General features: G+C 41.0%; 1 protein-coding gene across 12 annotated transcripts in view; it reads left to right on the top strand.

The window, feature by feature from the left end:
- The window catches only part of ADD3 (adducin 3), a 184,665-nt gene that overhangs the window by 56,228 nt on the left and 103,671 nt on the right, over positions 1-24,766 (top strand). For 11 of the 12 annotated variants that reach the window (XM_077823188.1, XM_077823195.1, XM_077823187.1 and 8 more), the window contains one exon: positions 5,043-5,088. The exons of the other annotated variant lie outside the window; for it this stretch is intronic. The gene's annotated coding sequence lies outside the window, so the exon portion shown is untranslated. The remainder of the gene's footprint in view (positions 1-5,042; positions 5,089-24,766) is intronic. 12 annotated transcript variants of the gene reach the window in all.

Raw genomic sequence — 24,766 nt, 5'->3', positions numbered from 1 at the left:
TTTGCCAGAAGCTGGGCATGAACGACAGGGGATGGATCACTTGTATACCTGTTCTGTTAATTACCTCTGGCGCACCTGCCATTGGCTACTGTCAGAGGACAGGATATTGGGTTTGATGGACCTTTGGTCTGACCCAGTGTGGCCGTTCATATGTTCTTACGTTCTGTCAGAGTGGTGGAGCAGCTAGCTGCTGTTAAGTTCTGCTGAAATGAAAAACCAGGAATTCAAGTCCCTCCCTCTTTCACACCCCTACCGCCCAAAAAAACACCCCTCACCCTCCCCACAAGCTAGAGGGAAAGGAGAAACACATCTTCTCACCTATATCATATATTTCATTTACCTCTTGAGGGGCCAAAATCCCCATCTGCACCTCCCAAGTTGTCAAAATCTTTAACTTCCTCCTGATAGCTTCTATAATGTTGTGTATTGTCCACAAAATTTGCTGCAAACTGAAAAAATTTAGGAGATCCTAAATAAATAAAAGTAATATTTAAAAATTAATGCAAGTGAGACTACTAATGGTGGGTACCATTTTTTATACTTATTTCAGTAGCAATCTATTTTTCATTCAGTGATTCTATTACAGAATTTCCCATCTTGGGGATAAACCAAGGAGAAACTGTAATGCAAAAATAAATGTTGCAAAACTATTAGATTAACTTCTTCAGTAATTAAACATAGGCAAGTTCTAGCTACTTTTCTCCTTTTAAAAACCCCAGGGTTTGGTGATGGGGTGTTTTTCTGAGTTTGTAAGTCTGTCAGCTGCTGATTTGATTAAGAAAATCTTGCAGCCTTGATGGTACGACACTTCTATATCCTATTCTATCATACATTCTGTATGTTGAGGGTCTAGGAGTGGAAAAGGATGGAACTTTGTTGGGTGGTTGTCAGTTGTTTCCAATGAAGAGATCTCTCCTTGGTGCAGTTGTTTGCATTTCTGTGGTCAGTGGTATAAGGAAATACCATGTTGTAAAAATTTCCAATTGTTTCCTCAAGGGTTCTTCTCAATTGCACAATCCTTTGTTTTTGTTTGTAAAAAAAGAAGAAATTAGTTTTTAGCTTATTACTTGGAAACTCAGAAATCTGTAATATCTACTGGTTTTATCTTTGATTTTGTAACCGAATGTCAGGAATCAAACCAGAGGTAATATCTCTCTTTATAGTGATCAGCCATTAAATACCAGTGGCTGTAGGATTTCTCCCTTCCCCACAAATGTTTCTCTTTGGGATATTTCCTTGTGCCCCTGAATATCTGGCATCATGATGACTCATCATGGTTACTAGATGGAACTCTAGAGAACTAGTCAGTGTTGCTTTGCCTAGCTTTTATGGGAGAGGTCACTAGAATAGCAACCTCTGTTGCATAAATATTTATTCATCAGGAGGAACAGGCTCTTTGACCAACAAATGCTTTCTTGCCACTGAGTGAAGTACTTCATAAAAAATTTCATTTACAGACTTATTTTCATTTCCACACAGTGTTAATTTTCAATAATGAATTCTTAAATCCATTCCTATTACAATTGTCTGTATGAGTTTTGAATGAAAGTCTCTGACATTTCTTGCCCAACTTTGATGTGGATGGTGTCTTTCACAAATCAGCTGACGTCTAAATGTGCATCCAAGTTTAGGTGTTAAAGTCCACTGGTGATCCAGTGAATGTGGAGAAAATATCATAATTCTGCCAAAAGTCAGTGGCTTTCTTAAGAGAAAATGAAAATATTTAAAGATATTTGTTTAAACTTAGGCCTTCTCACAATTTCTTTAGACCTTGAAACTTTTTTGTGGCTCTTTCCTGCACCCTCTCCAGTTTTTCAAAATCCTTTTCCAAATCGCTGTACTCCTAGTCCCTTGTTTATGCATTCAAGGATCATATTAGCCTTTTTTGCCACAATATTGCACTGGGAGCTCATATTCAGTTGCTTATCTGCTGTGATCCTTAAATGCTTTTCAGAGACACTGTTCTCCAAGATACAATCTCCCCATTCTGTAGGTAGGGTCTGCATTCTTAGTTTGATGTGTAATTTTTCATTTGACTATATTAAAACGCATTTTGTTGGAATTGACCACCCATACCAAGTGAACCTGATTTCTAGGTGACTGTCCTGTCTTCATAATTATTTACAATTATGTCAATCTTGTGTCACGTGCAAATTTTATCAGCAGTGATTTTTATATTTACTTCCAGATCGTTGATTAAAATGTTGAATAGCACTGAGCCTAGTACCGATCTCTGTGGAACCCCAATAGAAACACCCACATTAGCTGATGGTTCCCTACTGATTTACTACTTTTTGAGATCTGACAGTTAGCCAGTTCTTATTCGTTTTAACATGTGCCTTATGGTCTAGTATAATACTAATTTTTAAATATGAATGTTGTGTGGTCCTAAATCAAATGCCTTACCAAAGTTTTAAGTCTGCTACATCTACTCAGTTACCTTTTTTCCACCAAATTTATAATCGCATCAAAGAATGAAATCAGGCTTATTTGACAAGATCTATTTGCTGTAAAACCACATTGACTGGCATTAATTATATTCTTTATCAGTTGAATAACATATCAGTTTTCCTATTATTTTGTCCGTGATTGATGCTGGGCTAACTGACCTATAGTTACTTAGATCATGCTGCTTGCCCTTTTATGAAGACTGCCACATTAGGAGTCTTCTAGAATTTCCTTAGTATTCTAAAACTTAATAAAATTTAACATCAATAGGCCAGAGATCTCCTCTTCAAACTCTTTTAGGACTCTTGAGTACAAGTTATCCAGGCCTGATTTTAAAAATGTTTTTAAAAGTTTATCACTAGTAGGTATTTTATATCCTCAGTTACTAATGGACTAGCGAGAGTACTTCATTATCCTGGCATGAGAGGAATACATCATCCTGCCTCATTCCAAATACAAAACAGATTTCTATTGAACAACCATAGAAACCACAGTAAGCTGTATCAATAGAAACTGCATCTTATAGTGGCTTTGCCTGTCTGTTCTGTGGGTTTGCCCTGATGCAGCCACACAAATGGCTGGCCAACAATTGATGAAGTCCCCCCACTGTAAATGAGGTCTGAATTTAGAAGCAGGTGAGTAACTACCACTGAAGTAGCACTTTGTTATGTCTTCGGCAATGTGAAGTGGTTAGAGAAGAAAGAATTATACTCACTGCTAGGATAGATGGCGACCTGACAGTTTTCATACAATTTCCTATAATATAGACTGCTCTTTTTAGCATTAAATTTCTCACTTGTCAGTCTTACAAGTAGAAAGAGAACAGATGAAGTTTTAAAATGACTATTGCTATGAGATATACCATCGGTCCCAATATATAAACATGTTACCGAAAAACCTTCACATTTATTTATTTAGAATCTTGCTATGTCATTAAGTATGCATATGACTGAGAGTGAGGAATTGGTTTTATCCAGCTGAATAATTGGGGAAAACACATTACTTGATTACACATGGAATAATTGAATTTCATAATTATTTAATCACATCTTTTTAAAAAAAATAAATATTGTTATGCTCTTGGAATAACATGTGTTAATAGTAAGCCTTACCTGACTCTGTATACATGGTTTATTTTATATTCTTAAATTTTGCTTTCCTCGAAGGCCAACTCTTAATACAACTAAAATTATTAGGGAACATTGGACTGACCAAGAGGTAGTAATGGTGGGGTTAGGGCTGTCTAATACAGCCGAAAAACAGTGATGCAAGAAATGTGTAGCGTACCATTGTAGAGATCAAAAAAATATTTTGGGAGTACTCTGGCCAATTTGTGAAACAGTAAGAAGGAAAAACTGGTGATGGCTGGAATAGGCTGTCACAGCCTTATGAATAAAAATACCATGGTTAATGAGAAATGTATATGTCTGGATTGCTTTGTACAAACAGAGCATACTGGTTTCATAATGGTAAACCCTTATATTCATATTATGAATCTATGACTTTATTGCTAAGTTTGAATCCTATAGATGTGCTCTTGCTGTCTTGTGGGGTTTTTGGTTTGTTTTTGTCCCCCACACCCCCACCCCTGCACTGTAATCTGTTATATATGGCGTGACTTCAGAATGTGAAGAATGGTTTTGATTTGTTGGGAAAATGGTAGAAATACTCTGGTTTTTTTGCCCCCTGTGAGTTGCATACAAGGGAAGAGATTTTTGCTGCAGAAAATAGTTCATGCCAGAGAGAACAAAGATGATAGAAACACGAGGATTTTTTTCTTGTGCTCTTCTTTTCATACATTTTATTTAGGCATTTCACTTTCACATAAAAAGGTTAATTGGAAGCAAAGGGGAACTTAATAGCATCCCGGCTGCCTTGAAGGACAGGGTTGAAAAGAGGCAGAAGTTTCTCTATGAACTTTGAACTCTAGTACAGTACTTACAACGTGGCCAAACTTCAAAGAGAAATGTTCCTCTTTCTCTTGCTCCCCACCCAAATTGTGGTCTGCTCACTCAACTACATCTCAGAGGCAGCAGGGCTACTTCACAAGTTTAAGTTTTTTGTTGTGCTGAAAGAAGAGTATGGATCATACTTAAAATGGTGGTGACACTTTTAAGTATCTAATATTTTTATTGAATTTTGGATTCAGAATTGTGAGAATTTGGCAAAATGGCAGGATTCATGTACTAACACATTCCTGACAGGATATTTATCAACATTCTCCAATTTTAAGGGTTCCCCTTTTCCATGACTGATGCTGTATAATTAGCCTTGCAAATCTGTGGATATCTGCATCTGCAGATGCGGATATCCACGGACCATGATTGCGGATCGCGGCTCGGATGCGGATACGGATTTTGTATCCGTGCAGAGTTCTATGTGTAATGTATTGTTCATTCATTCTTTTAAATCTACATACATCTTCTCAAATTTCATAGTGAGTTTTTATGTAAATATTTTGAAGAGTTCAAGAAACCTTTTGATTAATACATGTTTAGAAGTAGGTATACAGTATGCTGAAAGGTAACACAACACAATTCCAACAATATAGAAACCCTCTCAGGAGACAATGATCTTTTTGTTTCACTTTACAGGTTAACTACATTAATAGAGCAAGGAGAATTGTGAAAAACATCCAAGGTAATTAAATATTTTAAATTCTATAACAATGTGTTCTTGGAGGCAGTTTAATATAATGATGATCTTGACAGTATTGGCTAAGAATGATGGAGATTTATTTTAAACACCTGAAAAATTATTAAAATTGCTTTTAAAGTGACAATGTGATACATTCTATGCCTCTGCCTATCGAACTCACTCATATATTCTCTTGTTATGTAATATACTATAGTAGGAAGCAATCTTGCATTGTCTGGGGATGGTCTAGAGCTGAACATACCATATAATACTCTTATGGCACCTTTTTATATTTGAGGATCTCAGTGCTTTATAAACAATAATTAAACTTCATGACACCACACTTAATAGGAAAGTATTATCCTGTTTTTATAAATGGGTAACATAAGTCACAGAGCTTAAGTGCCAAAGAACACTTAGCAAGTGTTTTGACCATGGTGTCACTTTGCTAAATTGAAATAATTTCTGTAGTCAGCTTTACAATGTGTTAAATTCTGCTATTCATTTTACGTTCTTTTCCAAGAGAGTCTTTAGGCAGCAGAACCTGAGCAGTTGCCTGTGTTTTAGGTACAAGGTGGCTGTTGTCATTCATACCTTCCTCCCCTCACAGCCTGATTATTTGCTGCCTCTTGGAAAGTTGCCCTGTGGGTACATCTAGGGAGATGGTATGTCATGGGTTTTCATCTTCAGGCTGGGAGGCAGCAAATACTCTAGCAGTGTATTTCTTCCTTTCCCTAAAACCTTGTTTCCACTGAAGGTGCTTCTAATTTTAGATGCCCTAGATCAGTGGTCACCAACCGATAAATCTCGATCGCTTGGTCGATCCTCCCTGTCTATCGCAGTGTGACTGCAGTTAAGGCAGATTCCCTGCCTACCCCGGCCCCATGGCACTCCCCGAAGCAGCCCGCACAGCCCTGCGGCTCTTGTGGGGGGGAGGGAGAGGGGCAGGGGTCTCCCTCCGCACACTGTTCCTGCCTTCAAGTACTGCCCCTGCAGCGCCCATTGGCTGGGAGAGCTGCGGGGACGGTGCTTGCAGAGAGGGGCAGCATGTGGAGCCACGTACCTCCCCACCCCCCAGGGGCTGCTGGGGCACGTTGGCCCCTTCCAGGAGCTGTGTGGGGCTGGGTTAGGCATGGAGGCTGCCTTAGCCTTGCTGTGCCCACTGCTGACGCAGAGCCTCCAGAGGTAAATGCTGTTCGGCGGGCACCCAATACTCCCTCCTGAACCCCGCCCTGAGCCCCCTCCCAGAGCCAGCACCCCAAACCCCCTCCTATACCCCAACCCCCAGCCCTGAACCCACTTCCAGAGCCAGCACCCTGTACCCCCTCCTGCACCCCAACACTCTGCCCCAGCCTGGAACCCCCTCCTGCACCCAAACTCTCTCCTAGAGCTTGCACCCCTCACCCTCTCCTGCATCCCAACCCCCTTCCCCAGGCTCAACCCAGAGCCACCTCCCATACTACGAACCCTTTCCTGAACCCCAACCCCCTGCCCCAGCCCAGTGAAAATGAGTGAGGGTGAGGGAGAGCAAGTGACTGAGAGATTGGGGGTGGGGGGGGTCTTTGGGGAAGGGGCGGGGTAGATCCTGAGCTGCCCTTAGATTCAGAAGGTGATCTTGGGTATAAAAAGGTTGGAGACCACTGTCTTAGATGAAATAAGCCAAAACATTTCATTATCTGTCTTCTGTCCTGATGCCCACTGTGCTGGTAAACCAGCTACTTTAGAATGTATCTTGCCATAGGGCCTGGCTACAGCCGTACTCTTGGCCTGCTACTCTTGCTTTGTTACTCAGTCACTTGTGCCTTGAACAGCCCGTTTTTGGTGTGCCACATGTCTTCGTTCTCAAAATTCCACCTACTTTCCCAAACTCTGTTTTTAGTTACCATTCTTTTGCTAACCTCAGCCCCAGTGCTCTTGGGCCTGATTTTATTCACCTTTCTTAAACCAAAAGAGACTCATGTGACCAAACAGCATTTTAATTTCCTGTGATTTGTCCTCCCCATCCCCAATTCTTTCTTGCCATCACTTGCTGTGTTATGTTTAATTTAGAATGTGAGCTCCTCTGGGCAGCTTATCACATGCTTCTGTTCATAGAATGCAAATCTGTATGCAGTGACTTACCCGTCTTCCCTAAGCTTTGTCACCTACAGGAGTACCGTGCCAGTTCAGTTTGTAAAACTCATAATTTTAATTATTAAAAAATGTTCTTGGATGTCTATTGGTACTTTTTAATGAAATCAAATAGTGATGAAAACTCTTTTTAAAAAAAAAAACAAAAAAAAAGCAACCCCCAAAAAACTGCTTCACCAGGAATACCTGAAATTGTGACTTAGTAACGATAAGAAAGGCATGATTGTTGAGCTTCATGCTGTATGTAATAGTTTTGGTTGATTATCTAGATTTCAGCTATACAGATTGTTGATGCAAATCGTACAACAGCAACTTCATGTATGTAAAAGAACCATATTTACATATAAATAATTTTCTCTAGCATGAGTAATTGGTTTCCATGGGATTTACTTCGGCCTTCAACTCCAGTACAACTGGTATATCTGAAGTGAGTTGAATATAGTTGTTTCTTGCCTGCTAAAGTGACATCAAACCAAAGTTTTTTTCATATGTTGGAGGGGCAGGGGGAGGTGGTAGGGAACTCCAAATCCCCACTATTTCTCTTCATTATTTAGTAATCTTGAGTTTAGAGTCTCCTTAATTAACAAGCTTCTATACCATTGCTAAAACAGGATTTGACATCTGCCTAATTTCCCCATTTATCTGCTTTCTACCTCTTAGATCTCAGTTCTTGCTACAGTGTGGAGAGTAGCAGTATTAATATTTTGTTCCTGCCTTTTGATTTTTTTTTCCCCCCTCATCAAAAGGTGTTTCTCTCTGGAACAGTTTCTCCAACATACAGGAAATCCACAAGAAAAGACAGTCAGTCTTATGGGGCTTATATATATATTGACTATGCCCGAACTCCTGATCTCTTGGTGGGTGTCTTCACCAAGGCTCGAGGTTATGCCAAGCCTCCCTTGTAAGCCACTTGTGTAGACTTAAGAAGTCAGAGGAGAAAATCTTCCCCAGAGGTGGGGAAAATGTCAAGCCCACTATCAATAATATGCCTTCCCACTTCTGGAAGCAATAGAAATATATCCAGTTGACTCTGTTTTGAAGTAATTCCTGTTGTCTTTTCCACCTTTCTTGATAAATTCAGACCTTCTGAGATGCCTGAGGTTGTCTGAAATGCAAGTCCTTTTTCCCCTTAAAACTTAAGGGCCTCTGATTCCCAGCACTCACTCCTTTCAATTCACTCTGGAAATTACCTCTCACAGCCTCCCGGTAAGATAAGAAGCTGGCAGGAGATAATATAAAGGAATTATTACATCACTGAAAAGAAAGATGCAAGTGAACCTCAATTCCTTCATTTGAATTTTCCATTGCTGGAGGAGAGGTTTCTGTCTCCTTGCCTAATATGGAGGAAAGAGATTTCTCAAGAGGCTTTTTGCCCCAGGAGACCTTCCTAACTGTGCAAAACCCTGTCAGATTCTTTTCCTGACACTTCTATCTCTCATGCTAGTCCCTCAAAAAGACTTCTAAAGAGATTTCCCATATTGCAGAGGAAGACCAGACTTGGCCTTTCCTACTTACCCTGCAATTGAAGCATTGATAAGTAACATGTGGCTGGCTCCAAACGACAAGCTTTTCCCCTTTCCAGCCATTTAAAAAAACACTCTCCAGCTGAAAAGTTTGAACACTCTCTCCTGTGTGATTAATCAATTCTTTTTTTGCATAATATAGCTCAATAGTAGTTATTCTTTTCTGTCTGCTGCAGAGATAGTATCCGTAATCAAGTGAAGGAGTTCACTGTGGCCTTCTCCCTGGTTCATGGACGTGGTCAGAAAATTTAAGTCAGTTTCTCTTTTCTGTAGTGTAGAGGCTGTTCCTTTGGGAAATTTCTCAAAGCTCCATTGTGAAATGCCTGTGAGAGACACTAGATACTTTACATTGCTTAGAATTGCTGATAAATTGAAAATATAAATAAATGGTTACTGAATCTTTGGGGCTATAAATGAAAAGTGGATAAGAATATCTTATAACAATTCAAGGGGAAAAACTAATGGTAACCTTCTGGGAGGAGAGGTGACCGTTACAATATAAGCAAATATAGGCTATAATATTTGATATTCAAGCAAGTTTGAAAAGAGCTCTTAAAACTTACAGGAGATAGGCACCCTACTTATTAATGTAGGGAAATTGTGTTCCATACAATGGTAAATGAAATGAGAACTGTTCTGCAAGGATTGTAATGGGATAGGGTAGAGATCTACCTACTTTCTAAAATAAATTAGACAGGCAAACATCAGTATTACCAAAGAGAATACTATCTGCAACTCCACAGCTAGTAGGTTCATACAAGGTGTTTAAACTTGACATTAGAGGAGAAAGGGTAGGGAATATCTTATTGATTGGGATAGCCAAAGGTAGATATAGGCAGGTCACTTGATAGTAGGGGGAATCTTTGACATGCTGCAGTGATAAAGGATAGACAAGGTCTCTGATAGCCTGAGCATGAAAAGTGAACATAGTATTTTTTTTCTTTATTCTGGTAGGATAGGTTAGGGAGCCTAACAACTATAGGCATATTTGTGCCATCTCATTTTGATCTTTAACTTTTTTTTCTAATATTTATTTTCTTTAATGCTACTGGCTCATAGACTTTTCACGGTATTCATTTAGCATCTCACAAGAAGTAAATGATGTTTCAGTATCTGAGGAGACTTAATAAAAGCAAGTCTGGAATCTAAACCCACTGAGGGTCTCTGAAGGCATGGACCAGATAGTCCTGTATCATAAAATGTAAGAGCAGAGTTCATTTGGGAGGCAAAATTGGCAATGTGCACCCCCAAAAAAGGCAAGGGGTTTTCTCCAATTCATTCAATAAACCCAGTCCAGAATATCTCCTCTAATTTCAAATGTGGTGGGAGAGCAGATTGAGTCAACCTTTTGTTTTGTTCTGTTCTGTTTGGAACAGGCAGTGGGCAAATTGCATAGCAAAGTGATAACATGGAAGATCATGTGGGCCTGTGTTGTCCAGATGTATTACCTGATTTCAGAAGGAATTAGCAAGAATTGGGACTAAACTGAGTATTGTCCCATAGTTTCTCAACCCAATTCAACAGAATTCAATGTCTTACTATTTACATTCCACAAACTGCAATCTATATTTCCTACACTTTCTTTCCTGATTTTTTTTCTACAGTCCATAGAAAGGAGAATTCAACAGCCTTAAACTACCTTTGAAGCAATGTCAGTGAGCCCTTTGTCCAAAAGTCTCAGGAGTCTACTCTAGTTTATTATCCCAGTTATGGTCACAGTGGTTACTTTCATTAGATTATAAACTTTTAGAGTGGTGAGTCTCTCATAATGTACCTTGTATATAATCAAGCACACCTTGGAGCTTAATAAATGATGCTCCCAATTATAGATTTAAAATTGCTACATGAATCTCTTGTGAAGAAAAAGATGAAAATGGAGTTGGCGAGAACAATTGCCTAAGTATTTTCACAGTTCACCAATGCCAGAAAGTTCCTCTAGGCTGAATACTTTCTGTATGTGCTACTAGATTGGTGTACTCATGAGTTTCTGCGGATTTTTTGGTTGTACCCTGCCATTAGCATTTTTCTCCACCTTGAAGATCATATGGTTTCAGAGTAGCAGCCATGTTAGTTTGTATTTGCAAAAAGAAAAGGAGTATTTGTGGCACCCAGAGACTAACCAATTTATTTGAGCATAAGCTTTCGTGAGCTACAGCTCACTTCATCGGATGCATTCAGTGGAAAATACAGTGGGGAGATTTATATACATAGAGAACATGAAACAATGGGTCCCCCCTGCTCTCCTGCTGGTAATAGCTCATCTTAAGTGATCACTCTCCTTACAGTGTGTATGGTAACACCCATTGTTTCATGTTCTCTATGTATATAAATCTCCCCACTGTATTTTCCACTGAATGCATCTGATGAAGTGAGCTGTAGCTCACGAAAGCTTATGCTGAAATAAATTTGTTAGCCTCTAAGGTGCCACAAGTACTCCTTTTCTTTTAACAGAAAAGTAGTATGTGGTGGTATCACCATTGAGACAATGGACACACCCCTCCTTGCAAAGATGGCTGTCGTAGCTTGAGCGGAGCTCCTCCTTTTGGATGTATACCACACCACTCTGTTTGGATCCCAACACACTGGACCCTGTGTTTTACAGCTGTACAAAGTCCAGGCACTGCCTCTGGATTTGGGTTAGTATGCACAGTCTCGGTGCAGATTTTCTTTCAGACGCCCTCTTATGAAAGCTGAGACTCCATGATTCGACTGCGTAGGCCCTGTAACTAGTGTCTACTTCCCCAGAATCCCTAATCGTTTCAGCATACCCTGTCCCAAAGCTCTAACCTTATGGGCACTTCAATTTCCAATTGACCTCTTGAAGGTCATGTGATTGTTGAAGCAAACAGGCACAGACTTTAAAAAAAATTGATACAATTGTTCTTTAATGTAGATAGAGCAAGAGAGTTTGCAGATCTAGGTAATGTTGCAGAAATCTCCCATTTTGTCCACGCTGGTTAATTGGGATTCTTTTCCACCAGTAAAACTGGCAGTATGGGACACTTTGTGTGACTTAGTCTGATAATGAGTGAATTGGCCCTTTAAACAAAAGGAGGAATTTTAAAAATATGTTGATGTAATAAGACTCATCTTAGGAACATAGGTGGTGAGCAGGAAGGTGGATTCAGAGAAAGACAAAACCCTTTTTGTACTGCTACCTTTTGGTCAAGAGGATAGAGTATAAATCATCCATTTCTGGGTTGTTACCTCTGAAATGCCATTACAGATAATAATTCTTTTCTCACCATAGTTACACCCTGTGTTCATACAATTTCTTCATTGTAGTTTGAAAAGATGGAATTGTTACAATGCTGTAAGGACAAACTGTTTTTGTGGTGAGATCTTCTATGGAAAAGGAGAGACCAGTATTTTCACTTATTAGATTAGTTTCCTGTTCAGCTGAAGAAATTATTCTATAATTTAGCCCATATTTGCTAGAATGATCACAGCCGTATCCTGTGGTGTGCATGGAAATGATTTTATATCTCTGTTCCACCCACCCAGTTTTCTGTGCTGATTGTGCTAATGTGTTGAACTATATTATTTACTATAACAGACTATGTCAAAGGATTGGAGCTCTGCCCAGATGTAAGTGTAAACAGTAGTTAAATATTGTGTTGAAGACACAAATGAAATATAATTTGGGGTGTATATTGTGCAAAAATAAGACATGCATATACACCGTTGAAACAAAAGCAGTATAGGCATTGGTCCCATTTAACAGGTTAAAAATGCATTTCAACATTTCTCCGTTATGTGCAATAAATAAGAAATGCCCCCTTTTTAAAAATACAACACTGACTAATGTGTAAACTGATTTTACTCCTTTAGGAATGTGAAAAATTGGAAAATGTATATTTTTGCACCCTCCATACCTCAATTTTATGTAGAAAGGAGGAAGCCTTTAATTAAACAACACATCAGAAAAGCTTCAGAGGAGACACTCGTTAATGTTTTTATTACCAATTGAAGGAGCCACTTTAGGTCACTTTTTAAAGAACCCACCAGTTTGATTCCCACCCTGATTCCAAACTCCTACTACAAGAGAGAGTGGGATTCCTCTAGCAAATGTCCTTCCTTCAAGGAGTGTCAGACGGAAGGGTTCAGGGAACAACAGGTCCAGGTTTGAGAACTCAATAGGGTGTTCCATTTTTAATATGACCAGTGTCCACTTGTTCCTCATAGCCAAAGCCTCTGTTCAAAAACAAGATGTATCCCCAGTGAGAGCAAGAATGGGGGAGGAGGAGGAGGTTGCTAAGATGAAATGGTCCGAATGTGTTGTCCTGGAATCTTTTATGAGCTGCTTCAGTTGGGACTTACTGCACTGCTATGGGTACCCGCATGGCCGCTCAGTATGACAACATTTTTATGGCTGGCTTAAAACAATGCTTCCTCAGCCCTCATCCCCTAACGCGCCCCTACTCTACTTATGCTACATGGATGACATCTTCATCATCTGGACCCATGGAAAAGAAGGAATTCCACCATGATTTCAACAATTTCCATCCCACCATCAACCTCAGCCTGGACCAGTCCACACAAGAGATCCACTTCCTGGACACTACAGTGCTAATAAGAGATGGCCACATAACCACCACCCTATACCGGAAACCTACTGACCGCTATACTTACCTACATGCCTCCTGTTTTCATCCAGACCACATCACACGATCCATTGTCTACAGCCAAGCTCTAAGATGCAACTGCATTTGCTCCAATCCCTCAGACAGAGACAGACACCCGCAAGATCTCGATCAAGCATTTTTAAAACTACAATACCCACCTACTGAAGTGAAGAAACAGATTGATAGAGCCAGAAGAATACCGAGAAGTCACCGACTCCAGGACAGGCCTAACAAAGAAAGTAACAAAATGCCACTAGCCATCACCTTAAGCCCCCAACTCAAACCTCTCCAGCGCATCATCAAGGATCTACAACCTATCCTGAAGGACGATCCGTCACTCTCACAGATCTTGGGAGACAGGCCAGTCCTCGCTTATAGACAGCCCCACAACGTGAAGCAAATACTCACCAGCAACCACACACAACACAACAAAAACACTAATCCAGGAACCTATCCTTGCAACAAAGCCTGTTGCCAACTCTATCCACATATCTATTCAAGGGACACAGTCATAGGACCTAATCACATCAGCCACACCATAAGAGGCTCGTTCACCTGCACATCTACCAATGTGATATATGCCATCATGTGCCAACAATGCCCCTCTGCCATGTACATTGGCCAAACCGGACAATCTCTACGCAAAAGAATAAATGGACACAAATTAGACATCAAGAATTATAACATTCAAAAACCAGTAGGAGAACACTTCAATCTCCTTGGCCACTCAATTTCAGACCTAAAAGTCGCAATTCTCCGGCAAAAAAACCTTCAGAAACAGACTCCAATGCGAAACTGCAGAATTGGAATTAATTTGCAATCTGAACACCATTAAGTTAGGCTTGACTAAAGACTGGGAGTGGACAGATCATTACACAAAGTAAAAACTAAAAGGAGTACTTGTGGCACCTTAGAGACTAACCAATTTATTTGAGCATAAGCTTTCGTGAGCTACAGCTCACTTCATCGGATGCATTATGTTTCCACAATATGCATTTGATGAAGTGAGCTGTAGCTCACGAAAGCTTATGCTCAGATAAATTGGTTAGTCTCTAAGGTGCCACAAGTGCTCCTTTTCTTTTTGCGAATACAGACTAACATGGCTGTTACTCTGAAAGTAAAAACTATTTCCCCATGCTAATTTCCCCCCCCCCCCCACTGTTGTTCACACCTTCTTGTCAACTGTTTGAAATGGGCCATCCTGATTATCCCTACAAAAGGTTTTTTTTTCTCCTGGTGATAATAGCCCGCTTTAACTGATTTAGTCTCATTACAGTTGGTATGGCAAAACCCATTTTTTCATGTTCTTGGGGGGGTGTGTGTGTGTGTGTGTGTGTGTGTGTGTGTGTCTCTTCCTACTGTATTTTCCACTGCATTTATCCGATGAAGTGGGTTTTAGCCCACGAAAGCTTATGCCCAAATAAATTTGTTAGTCTCTAAGTTGCCACAGGTGGTACTCGGGTTTTTTGGGGGGGTTTTTTTGCTGAACCAGAAGAGTGATAGAAGAATCGGGTGCCTTCCTTTAGATTCTTGGAAGTAAGGGAGGGCTTCTCCAAAGGCAGGCAGCCTTTCAGGCAAGGAACTTGTCTTATTTATACATCCCCATTCTTTTCCAGTATGTTCTCTTTGTGGTTGTAAGGTTTATAATTATAGATAATGAACTTGTCTGTAGGTGCTGTTTCACTAAACTGTAAGGGTGTTCTGACTTTTCTCCCTTACCTTTTGGAGGCATGTCTCATTGTTTTAAATTAATCAAACACTGATATTACTCTTCTTTCTAGCATCTGGAGAGTGTTGAAGAGTGTTTTTCCCCCTCCTATTTCCAAAACCCTATCATGGAGCAGTTTTCTGGCAGCAGATAAACTTCCATATCACGTTCACGGTCAGATTCCTGGTCTATGAGATAAAGCAGTTTCATGCTAGGCAAAAGGAGGAGGATGACAATGTAAAGCTTCTCATTGACCTGGGGGTGAGAAAAACTAGGCTGTTTCAAGATTGAATTATGCAGGCTTGAGCTGTGCTTGTTATAATGGGGAAAAGTTCTGGATTTTCACCAAACAGAAAATTATTGAGGCTTTTTTCAGGTAAATACTAGTGGATTGTTCAAGGTTAGTAACACAGATGTGTGTTCTCTTATTCATTTAATTCTTAAATCATGAAGAGAAACTCTCAAGAAGCAAATATAAAGGATACCTTAGTTGCAGCAGTTCCTTGTTTACATCCTGAACATTAAGTTTCCAACCATTTCTAAATAACACTGCAATGTGTGTAGAAAATGCTGATTCAGAGCTCTAGGCTGGAGCACGTTAACTTGTTAACATGGCTGATTGCTTAATTTTGCCCTTTGGAGAAAATATTTAAATTTTAAATGTGTATTATGTTTAGCTAACATTATGATAATTATCTAAATTGGGTGAAAAATGGACCCACGTGTATTACCACACTACATTTTGATTTAAAAATTGCTTAGTGGTTTTACTGTCTGAGAAGCAATTATTTTATGTTCGATTACAGTACTTACAAAACAAATCTGTATCAGTAGAAAAGAAACTGCAACTTAATATGCAATTGCACAGTGCTATGATATTGGACTGGGGATTGTTTTTTCAACCTATAACTCAGTCTGGCTTATTCAGTCTTATAATTGACAGAATGTGGTGAATGAAAAATAATTGTTTAAAAAATTACTTTTTTCCAAGTTCTAGTCATAAGCCTTAAAGCTTTCTGTTAAACAGGCAGTTAGTCTGTATTCTTTAGCTTTTTTCCTCCATACCCATTGACATGCAGCTACTAGCAATGACCTCCTTAGCAAATGTTGATATTTAGAAAGGCAGTTTTACAAACATACAGCTTTTTGTGTTTCCTTTTGTCAAAACAGGTTTATCAGTAACAGTTATGCAATTTTCATAAAATGAGGATTTATGTTTTTACTACTGACCAATAGCTGTGTGTGGAGAAAAGTTTGTGTTTAACTACTAAAAGTGGAATTAGCTTAAATATTTGTTTTAGTTAAATATCTTGGCCTCTGAGCCGAAAATGATGTCATTTTTGTAAGCATTGTTCAGTAGATTAAGTCACTTACAGCTGGATGCCTCTCAGTTCTTAGTTTTCTGCAGCACTGGTTTACAGACTTTCTCTAGCTTTGTTTCAGTATTCCAGTGGTGTATTTATTCACTTTTTGCAGTAGAATAATATATCAATCATGTGTGGGGTGATACGGAGGATCTGGTGGTGTTGCAACGTATGATCTTAAGGCTGACTTAACTTTTTTTTTTTTTAAGGAAAAAAGACACTAACCTATTACGTATTTCAGAAACACTTGAGTAAATGTGAATATGATCACATATGCCTTGTCCACATTCCAGAATAGCCTCATTTCCACAATTAGTGGCCAGCAATTGTTGTTGCTGCTGCATCAATGCTGACCCTCAGTATAGAAAAGAATGTGCAGGGGTTTGTGCTGATCAGCTCAGTTGCACTGTATTTGAAGTAAACTCTGATTGGCTTAATTGGTGTAAACCTCAGCTTGCCCTTGTTTATACTTCAGCGTTAGCACTGGTGCAGCTACATAAATTGCTGGCTATTGAGTGCTTAATCAAGTCTAGTCCTAAGTTCTTCTTCGAGTGATTGTGCACGTATACATTCCCCTTCAGGTGTATGAGTGCCAAGTACAACTGACTAGGAGATTTCTGCCAGCAGTACTACTAGGTGGCACGTGTCCCTCTGCTCTCCTAGTGCATTGAGCCAGTGTCATAAAATGGGCGTCTCCACTACCTCCCTCTGTTCCTTCTCCCCACCCGTGGTGAAAATCAGAGCTTCCCATAGCTGTTTGCTTCAGTTAGCCAATGTTTTATGAAAATCTTTATCTAGTTTAGATAGTTCTTAGTGTTTTAGTTAGTTTAGTACTCTGTGTAGATATCTAGCGATTTACTAATTTAAAAAAAACCCAAAACCCCAGCTTTCAAGCAGTGTGCTATGTTCAGGGCAGTTACCCTTGTCATGGACAGGCAAAACAGCTACATAAACTACCTGGTGGAAGAACGTGTGAGGAACAAATATACAATTTGTACATTAATCCTTCCCTACTAGAACAAAAAAGCAGAGGGCCTACCACCTAAAAGTTCACCTAATAAAGGAAACCTTGTATCCTGCATCAGAACTGGATCCTGAATGTGAAGTGACAGAAGGCGACTGATTCCAAACCAACAAAAAATGCCAGCTGGGGCACTGCTGGTGCTGTCAGTACAGTTGACGCACCCAACACCCTCGATGCAGACACTTCTGGCACTGCCGGTGTTTTTCCCATACCTGACCCATCAGTGTGATCAGCACCACTGAAGTCTTCAGTGTCGTCAGTGCAGCTGGCTTCAACACTGATAGTAGTAATTACCTCATTGGCCTTCAGATCTCCTTGTCCTATACTATATACATACCCGAGGGTGGCTCCCCATTAAAACCCTCACATATAGGAACAGCCCCTCTGTTTCCTGAGGAGGAATTCTAACTTTCCTCTTCAGACTTGGAACTTGAGGGGCACATGTCACCATCCTGATTTTTCAGATCAACTTATAGACATGACAGGGCACAGGTTGTAAGGACTTTGAATGATCTTCCTACACGGAAGCCACAAGATGGTACACTACATTGTGGGGGACTCAACTGGAGAGTATCCCTCTTGCCATACTGGTCTTGGCCCATTCCAAAAGAGTTGAGATCTCCTATCAGAAGGAAGGTCCCCTGTCTCCAGGCCAAGAAACCTCTTACCAAACTCCACTGATTGTTTCCCTTCCCATGGCTTTGGACCCTATTGAGGATGGTGAGATACTGGAGGAACCCCTGGATGGATGTCCACATAATTCTTCCTCTCCACATGAGGCTGTTCTCTGCAGGTGGACTTGGATGACTTTGAGATCTTCCAGAACCTAGTGAGAGGAGTTGCCACTTCTTTAGGAATACAGGTGGAGCTCATTCAAGAAAATCTGCATAATCACCTCAATATTTTACAAACCTCCACTCTAGGAAGGATTGCCCTTCCCATTAATAATGCCCTGCTGGAGCTGGCAAGAACCCTGGTGGCAGACTCCAGCCTCTATACAACGTACAGCCAAGAGATCACACAGATGCTACCAAGTCGCTCAATAGAATTTACATTATTTTTTCACACGTCCTCAACTCATTGGTGGCCACGGCTGCCAATGACCACTCCCATCTATCACATCCCAGAGCCCCTCCTAAAGATACAGAGCTGAAGAGACTGGATATGTATGGCAGGAAAGCTTACCTCATAGATACTCTGCAAATGAATGTCGCTAACTATCAAACTTTCCAAATACAGGGTTGTTACTTTTACAGCATTAGCAAAGTTTGCAGACAGACTGCCAGAGGCGTATAAGGAACAGCTTATTACTCTTGTCTGCAAAAGGCACCTTATGTCAAACACAACTGATTTGGCTTCATGGTCCATGGGTACTGTCATTGCCATGAGACATTCTTTGTGGCTGTAGGCATTAGCAAATTACAATCAAGGACTTGCCACTTGAGGAGTCTTAAGTTGTTCTCTCAAAAGACTGACCATGCAATGTATGCCCTGAAAGACTCCTGGGCAACTTTGAGATCTCTTGGGGTTTACATCCCAAGCTCAAAGAGGGGAAGCGTTTTAGACCTGAGCTGTCCTACAGATCACATGTTCGTCAGAAATTCCAGGACTATACTAAGACAATATAGGCCTTCTTGATGTTGCAAGACCGCTTCGTCTTAAATCAGGCCCTTCTCACCAAACATTGACCGCCTCTGAGCAGTCATTTTGAATCCCTCCTTGAGATCAGCATACTAATCTCACTCCTTATCTCAGCTTTTGGAATACCCGTATCGCTCTTTTACAGTGTTTGGAATGAAATAACATCAGACAAGTGGGTGCTCAGCACTATAAAGGAGGGGTCATGTTATCCAGGACACCTCTCTTCCTTTCTGCAACCCACGTTACCTGTCCCTCTTTGGGGACCCACCTCACAAGACCATGTTGCTTATAGAAGTACAATATTTTCTGGAATTGGGAATGATAGAGGTTCCTGGCATCACAGAAGGAAAGGATTCTACTTCTGTTACTTCCAAATTAGCAAAGTCTGGTGGCCTGTGTCCAATTTTTAGACCTCAGAAAGTTGAACTTAATTTAGCAGTTCAAGATGGTTACCCTTGTTTCCATTATTCCTTCCCTGGAGCGTGAAGATTGGTATGCTGCCCTTGATTTCCAAGATGCATGCTTCCATGTGACAATACATCCTGGCTACAAGGAGTACTGTTGCTTTATGGCAGGAGATATCTACTAACCATACACAGTGCTCCCCTATGGCCTGTTGTCAGCCCCAAGGGTCTTCACAAAATGCCTGGCGGTAGTAGTGGCCTACCTGCGCTGCCCAAGTGTCCACATTATTCCTTACCTGGATGATTGGCTAATGTCGGAACCCAGTCTTTTTTTGACGAGTTTATATGTTTTGTTGATAAAAGTGATCGTGTTGATGTAATATACTTAACTTCTGTAAGGTGTTTGACTTAATACCACATGACATTTTGATTTTAAAAATAGAACAGTTAAAATTAATGTGACACTCATTAAATGGATTAAAAGCTGGCTATCGGATAGGTCTCATGATGTAACTAGAAATGGGGAATCATCATTGGGTGGTGAGTGTTTTTAGTGGGGTCCTGCGGGGATTGGTTCTTGGCCCTCTCCTATTTAACATGTTTACTAATAACTTGGACAAAAACATAATCATAACTGAAAGTTTGCAAACACACAAACTGGAGGAGTGTTTAAGTAATGAAGAGGACAGGTCACTGATTCAGAGCGAACTTAGTGAGCAGAACTCAAGCAAACAGTAGCCGTGTTAAAACTCATAAATGTATACTTCTAGAAACAAAGAATGTAGGACATACTTATGATGGACTAAATCTTGGGAAGTAGTGACTCTGAAAAAGATTTGGGGGTTCTGGTGGATAATCACTGAAAATGAGCTCCCAGGGTGATGCTGTCGCCAAAAGGGCAAATGCAATCCTGGGACACATAAGCAGGGGAATCTTGAGCAGGAGTAGAGAGGTTATTTTCCCTCTGTATTTGGCACTGGTGTGACTGCTGCTGGAATATTCTGGCCAGTTCTGGTATCAACAATTTTTAAGAAGGATGTTGCTAAAGTGAAGAGCCACAAGAATAATTAAAGGATTACAAACCATGCCTTACAATGATAGACTCAAGGAGCTTGATCTATTTTGCTTGACAAAGAGACAATTAAGCGGTGAATCAATTACAGTCTGTAAGTACCTACATGAAGAAAAAATATTTAATGATAGGCTCTTCAGTCTGGCAGAGAAAGGTATATAACAGTGTGCAATGGCTGGAAGTTGAGGATTGACAAATTTACAGTGGAAATAAGGGGTAAATTTGTAACCATGAGAGCGATAAACTATTGGAACAACTTAGCCTTAGCAAGGGCTGTGGTGAATTTTCCATCACTGACAACTTTTAAATTGACGGATGTTTTTCTTAAAGATCTGCTCTCGGAATTATTTTGGGGAAGTTCTTTGGCTTGTGCTATATCGGAGATCAGACTAGATGGGCATTATAGTCCCCTCTGGCCTTATAGAATCTATGAAGTTTACAGCAGTATCTTCATCATCAGACAGCTGTTCTCTCATCTAGGCCTGAAACTGAATTTAGACAAAACAAAGTTACAGCCGACGCAGCGTATAACGTTCATAGGAGCAAACCTTGACACCATAACCACAATAGTTTATTTTCCAATAGACAAGTTTTAGTTCATAGTCACTCTATCCGAAGGCCTGAAGCCCAACCCAATGACAACAGTGTGTTCCTATATATAGCTGTCAGGCCACATGGCCTTGTGCAGGTACATAATTCCACATGCCAATCTTCACCTTCGCTGTCTATGGGCCTGGCTTTGTTTGGTCTATTGTCTGACCAGTCATCCTCTGGGCATGCTGGTTTGTGTACCTGCATGAGTGCTTCAGCCTCTGAACTGGTGGCTGAACCCTTGCAACGTGCGCAAAGTGTCCCTTTTCTATCTCCAGAGCCAAGCTATGACTCTGGTTACAGATGTGTCTACCAAAGGCTGGGTAGCCCACCTCTGCTGCCTTTCTGCACAAGCTCTGTGGTCACCCCAGGACGTCTCACTGCACATAAACAGGTTTGAGTTCCATGCACTTCATCAGGCCTGTGAGCTGTTTGTCTCCCATCAACAACCAGGTTGTGCAAGTCCTTACAGACAATACCATTGCCAAATTTTATCTCCACAAGCAGGGGAATGCAAGATCAACTCAGCTGTATCGGGAGGCTGTTCATCTGTGGAACCTATGCATAAGAAACAAAGTTGCTCTGAGAGCTTTCCATTTTCCAGAAGTGAGGGACACCATTGCAGATTCCCTCAGCAGGAATTTTACAGACCACCATGAGTGGTCAATCGGGACATCCTCCTCCAGATCTTCTATCAGTTGGGCTACCCAGAAATAGACTTTGTTTGCTACCAACCTGAACAACAAATGCAAGATGTTTTGCTCCAGGGCAGACCGCATTCCGAGTTAGTTAACAGATTAATTTCTCCTCTCATGGTCCAATTATCTCATATTCCGTTTGGCTCACTGGACCTGGAGTCTAACAGTCTTCAGGGTGCAGTGCAAGACAAATTTATTTGGTGTAACATTTTAGTGTTTTGTTTGGTTGACCTTATTTTATTGAATTTAATGTTTCTTTGACTCCAAACGAGTGCCTCACTGCTATGGTGACAGATGTTTACAAAATAAATAAAATAGTCTGTTTGAGGTCCCAAATCCATTTACAATATGCACAAGCTTTAAAATTACAAAAATAAATACATTTTAAAGGCCTTTTACCATCTGTAACAGGTTGTGCACACCACCACGGTGCCTCCTGCTGGTTGCTCTGGGAATTAGCTCTGTACAGCTCTGGAGTGCCCTTTGCAGGTGGTGTCTCACCCATTGTCTGCTCTGCTGTTTCCTCTGTCTCGGGGGGCCTGTGTCACTCCCGGACCTCAGCGTCCACTTCAGGGCACACTGTGCCCCAACTCTGTTGTCTCCTCCCATTCCAGGGAAACTGGCAGTTCTTTGCCCAGCTTCTCGCCACAGTGGCGAGCTAGAGTCCATAGTCCAGCCCCTTGCTCAGGGCAAGCTGCAGTCCTTTGGCTCAAGCCTGCACTCAGGTGGAGCTGCAAATAGTCAGTTAGGCTAGACTCTGGTTCAGAGCGGGGCAGTAAGCAAGGTCTCTCCGCTCCACCTGTACTCAAGTGGGGCTGCAAATAGTTAACGAGCCCAGGCTCTGGTTCAGAGCTGGGCAGGAAACAGTACTCAGCTTGGGCCTGTACCCATAGTCAGTTACCTCAGGCTTTCCTTCAGCTAGCCTGGGGGGGGACTGCCACCCACTACTTGGGTGGAAGGGGGAATGCAGGCCCTCCCACTCCACTGCATCCTGGCCCAGGGCCCTAAAGGTGGTGGAGGGGTCTGCCACCTCATCAGCGGGGACACACTGACTCACCCTCTGCCAGCGTTGCAGCCCAACAGGGGTCTACTACTCCTGGGCCACTTTCACACTCCCCCTCTAATGGTACCCGCTGGTCCGGTGAGGTAAGGTGATCTGCAGGGGCCTCAGTTGCCAGCAGAAGCTTGTCCGGGTGACCCAGGCCAGTCGTCTGCTTCCCCCGGGATCAGGTCAGTCCAGAGTCCAGGAGGTCCGGGCCAGTCGTCTGCACTCCATGGGCCTGTTGCCATCTCCCAGTGCGAGAGCTCAGAGGAAACATCTGTCCCCTCCAGGGGCTGGCTGCCCACTGAGCTTCCAGGTCCCGCCTTTATATTCCTAGCCCCACCCTTCGCTTCTGGGAGGGCAGAGTTAGGGGATAGGGTTCTGCCCACAAGGGAGTGGAGCGACCCTCTTCCTCTGTCTGGGGAGGGCCAGTCCACCTCACTACACCATCCCAAACCAAATTTCTGTTTTTCCTGCACTACTAATGACCTCACTACATTAAAGCAGGGATTAGCATTCTGTATTATGCTTAGGTGTTAGTGACACTATCAGCTCTTTCAGAGGGGAAATCAGGAGGAACTGATTTTCATATACTTGGTTGTATATGTTTTTGCATTTAGGTCTTTGTGACCCCTTGATCTTGGCTCTTGCACAATTTTTAAAATGTTAAGTGTTTCACATCACTGTTCTGTAGATGAAAACAGCAGCTGCAAACACTTTGAGAAAGTTGAGAAACTTTGAGAAAGTTATGTAGGATACATATGCAAATATTATAGCTAATAGCTGCCTTTTAACTTTTAGTCTTGCTGTCTTTGCAGGAGCAGAGCTCTATAAGGCTGTACATAAATAGAGGCTATAAATTCGTGGTGATGGTTTAAAAATTCTCTGCAACAGAGTTGTGGATTGACACTTAAAACCCAGAGTATATTTTCCAGTAGCTTTTAATGGTTTAAAATTATGTCCTATACTGGGGGTCTCTGATAGTTTCTTCTTAAATACATGTACAACGACTGTTAAAATAATATTGCATTTGTCTTAAAGTGATAGAAATAGAATTCAGAGTAGCAGCCGTGTTAGTCTGTATCCGCAAAAAGAAAAGGAGTACTTGTGGCACCTTAGAGACTAACAGATTTAAATTTGTTAGTCTCTAAGGTGCCACAAGTACTCAGTTTCTTTTTTAGAAATAGAATTAATGCCGAAGCTGTTTCTTAGCTTTTGTTGTTTTGTCCACAGCCAGTATTGTAGTTAAGATGCTGAACAATCTGACCTGTTCTTAGGTCCCCTGATGTGGGAAAAGATCAGTTACAATATCTGCTCTCACTGAGACAATTGTAATTGCATGCTTAACCCTGAATTCTCTAGTTCTTTTTTCCAGTTTTTCAGCCCCTTAATATTATTTTATTATAGTTCTTTGAATATGTTTTGGGGTTTATAATGTGAATAGAAACTGAACTGCTCTTTCACAGGCTTTAAAACAAACTACAAAGGTTTTATTTTTGTTCCCCTCCCAGTGTCCTCTTTCCATGTGCGCAGACTTTCCATTTGACTTGATTACTTGTAACTGAGGATCAAATTGGATAAGTAGCATTTGCTTTCTATACCATAATGTGTCCATGTGCCCTAGAAGCCATGTAATGCAAAGCGCATATTTAGAAGCAAATACAAACTGTCATTAAAGTGCGTATTTAGAGACTTCAGGAGTGCACCACATTTGGCAGGTAGCTCATAATTGCTCTGAAGAAGTCATCAGTCTTTTGGGGTTTTTTAAAAAGATATTTCTTCTAAAAGGGGATTGTTTAACGCTGTAGATCAGCAGTTCCCCAAATGTGGTCCACAAAATACTTGTTAGTAGACGTGTT

Source organism: Eretmochelys imbricata, chromosome 7 (assembly GCF_965152235.1).
Source record: "Eretmochelys imbricata isolate rEreImb1 chromosome 7, rEreImb1.hap1, whole genome shotgun sequence".
NCBI lineage: Eukaryota > Metazoa > Chordata > Testudines > Cheloniidae > Eretmochelys > Eretmochelys imbricata.
This window is presented reverse-complemented; position numbering and strand designations above follow the sequence as displayed.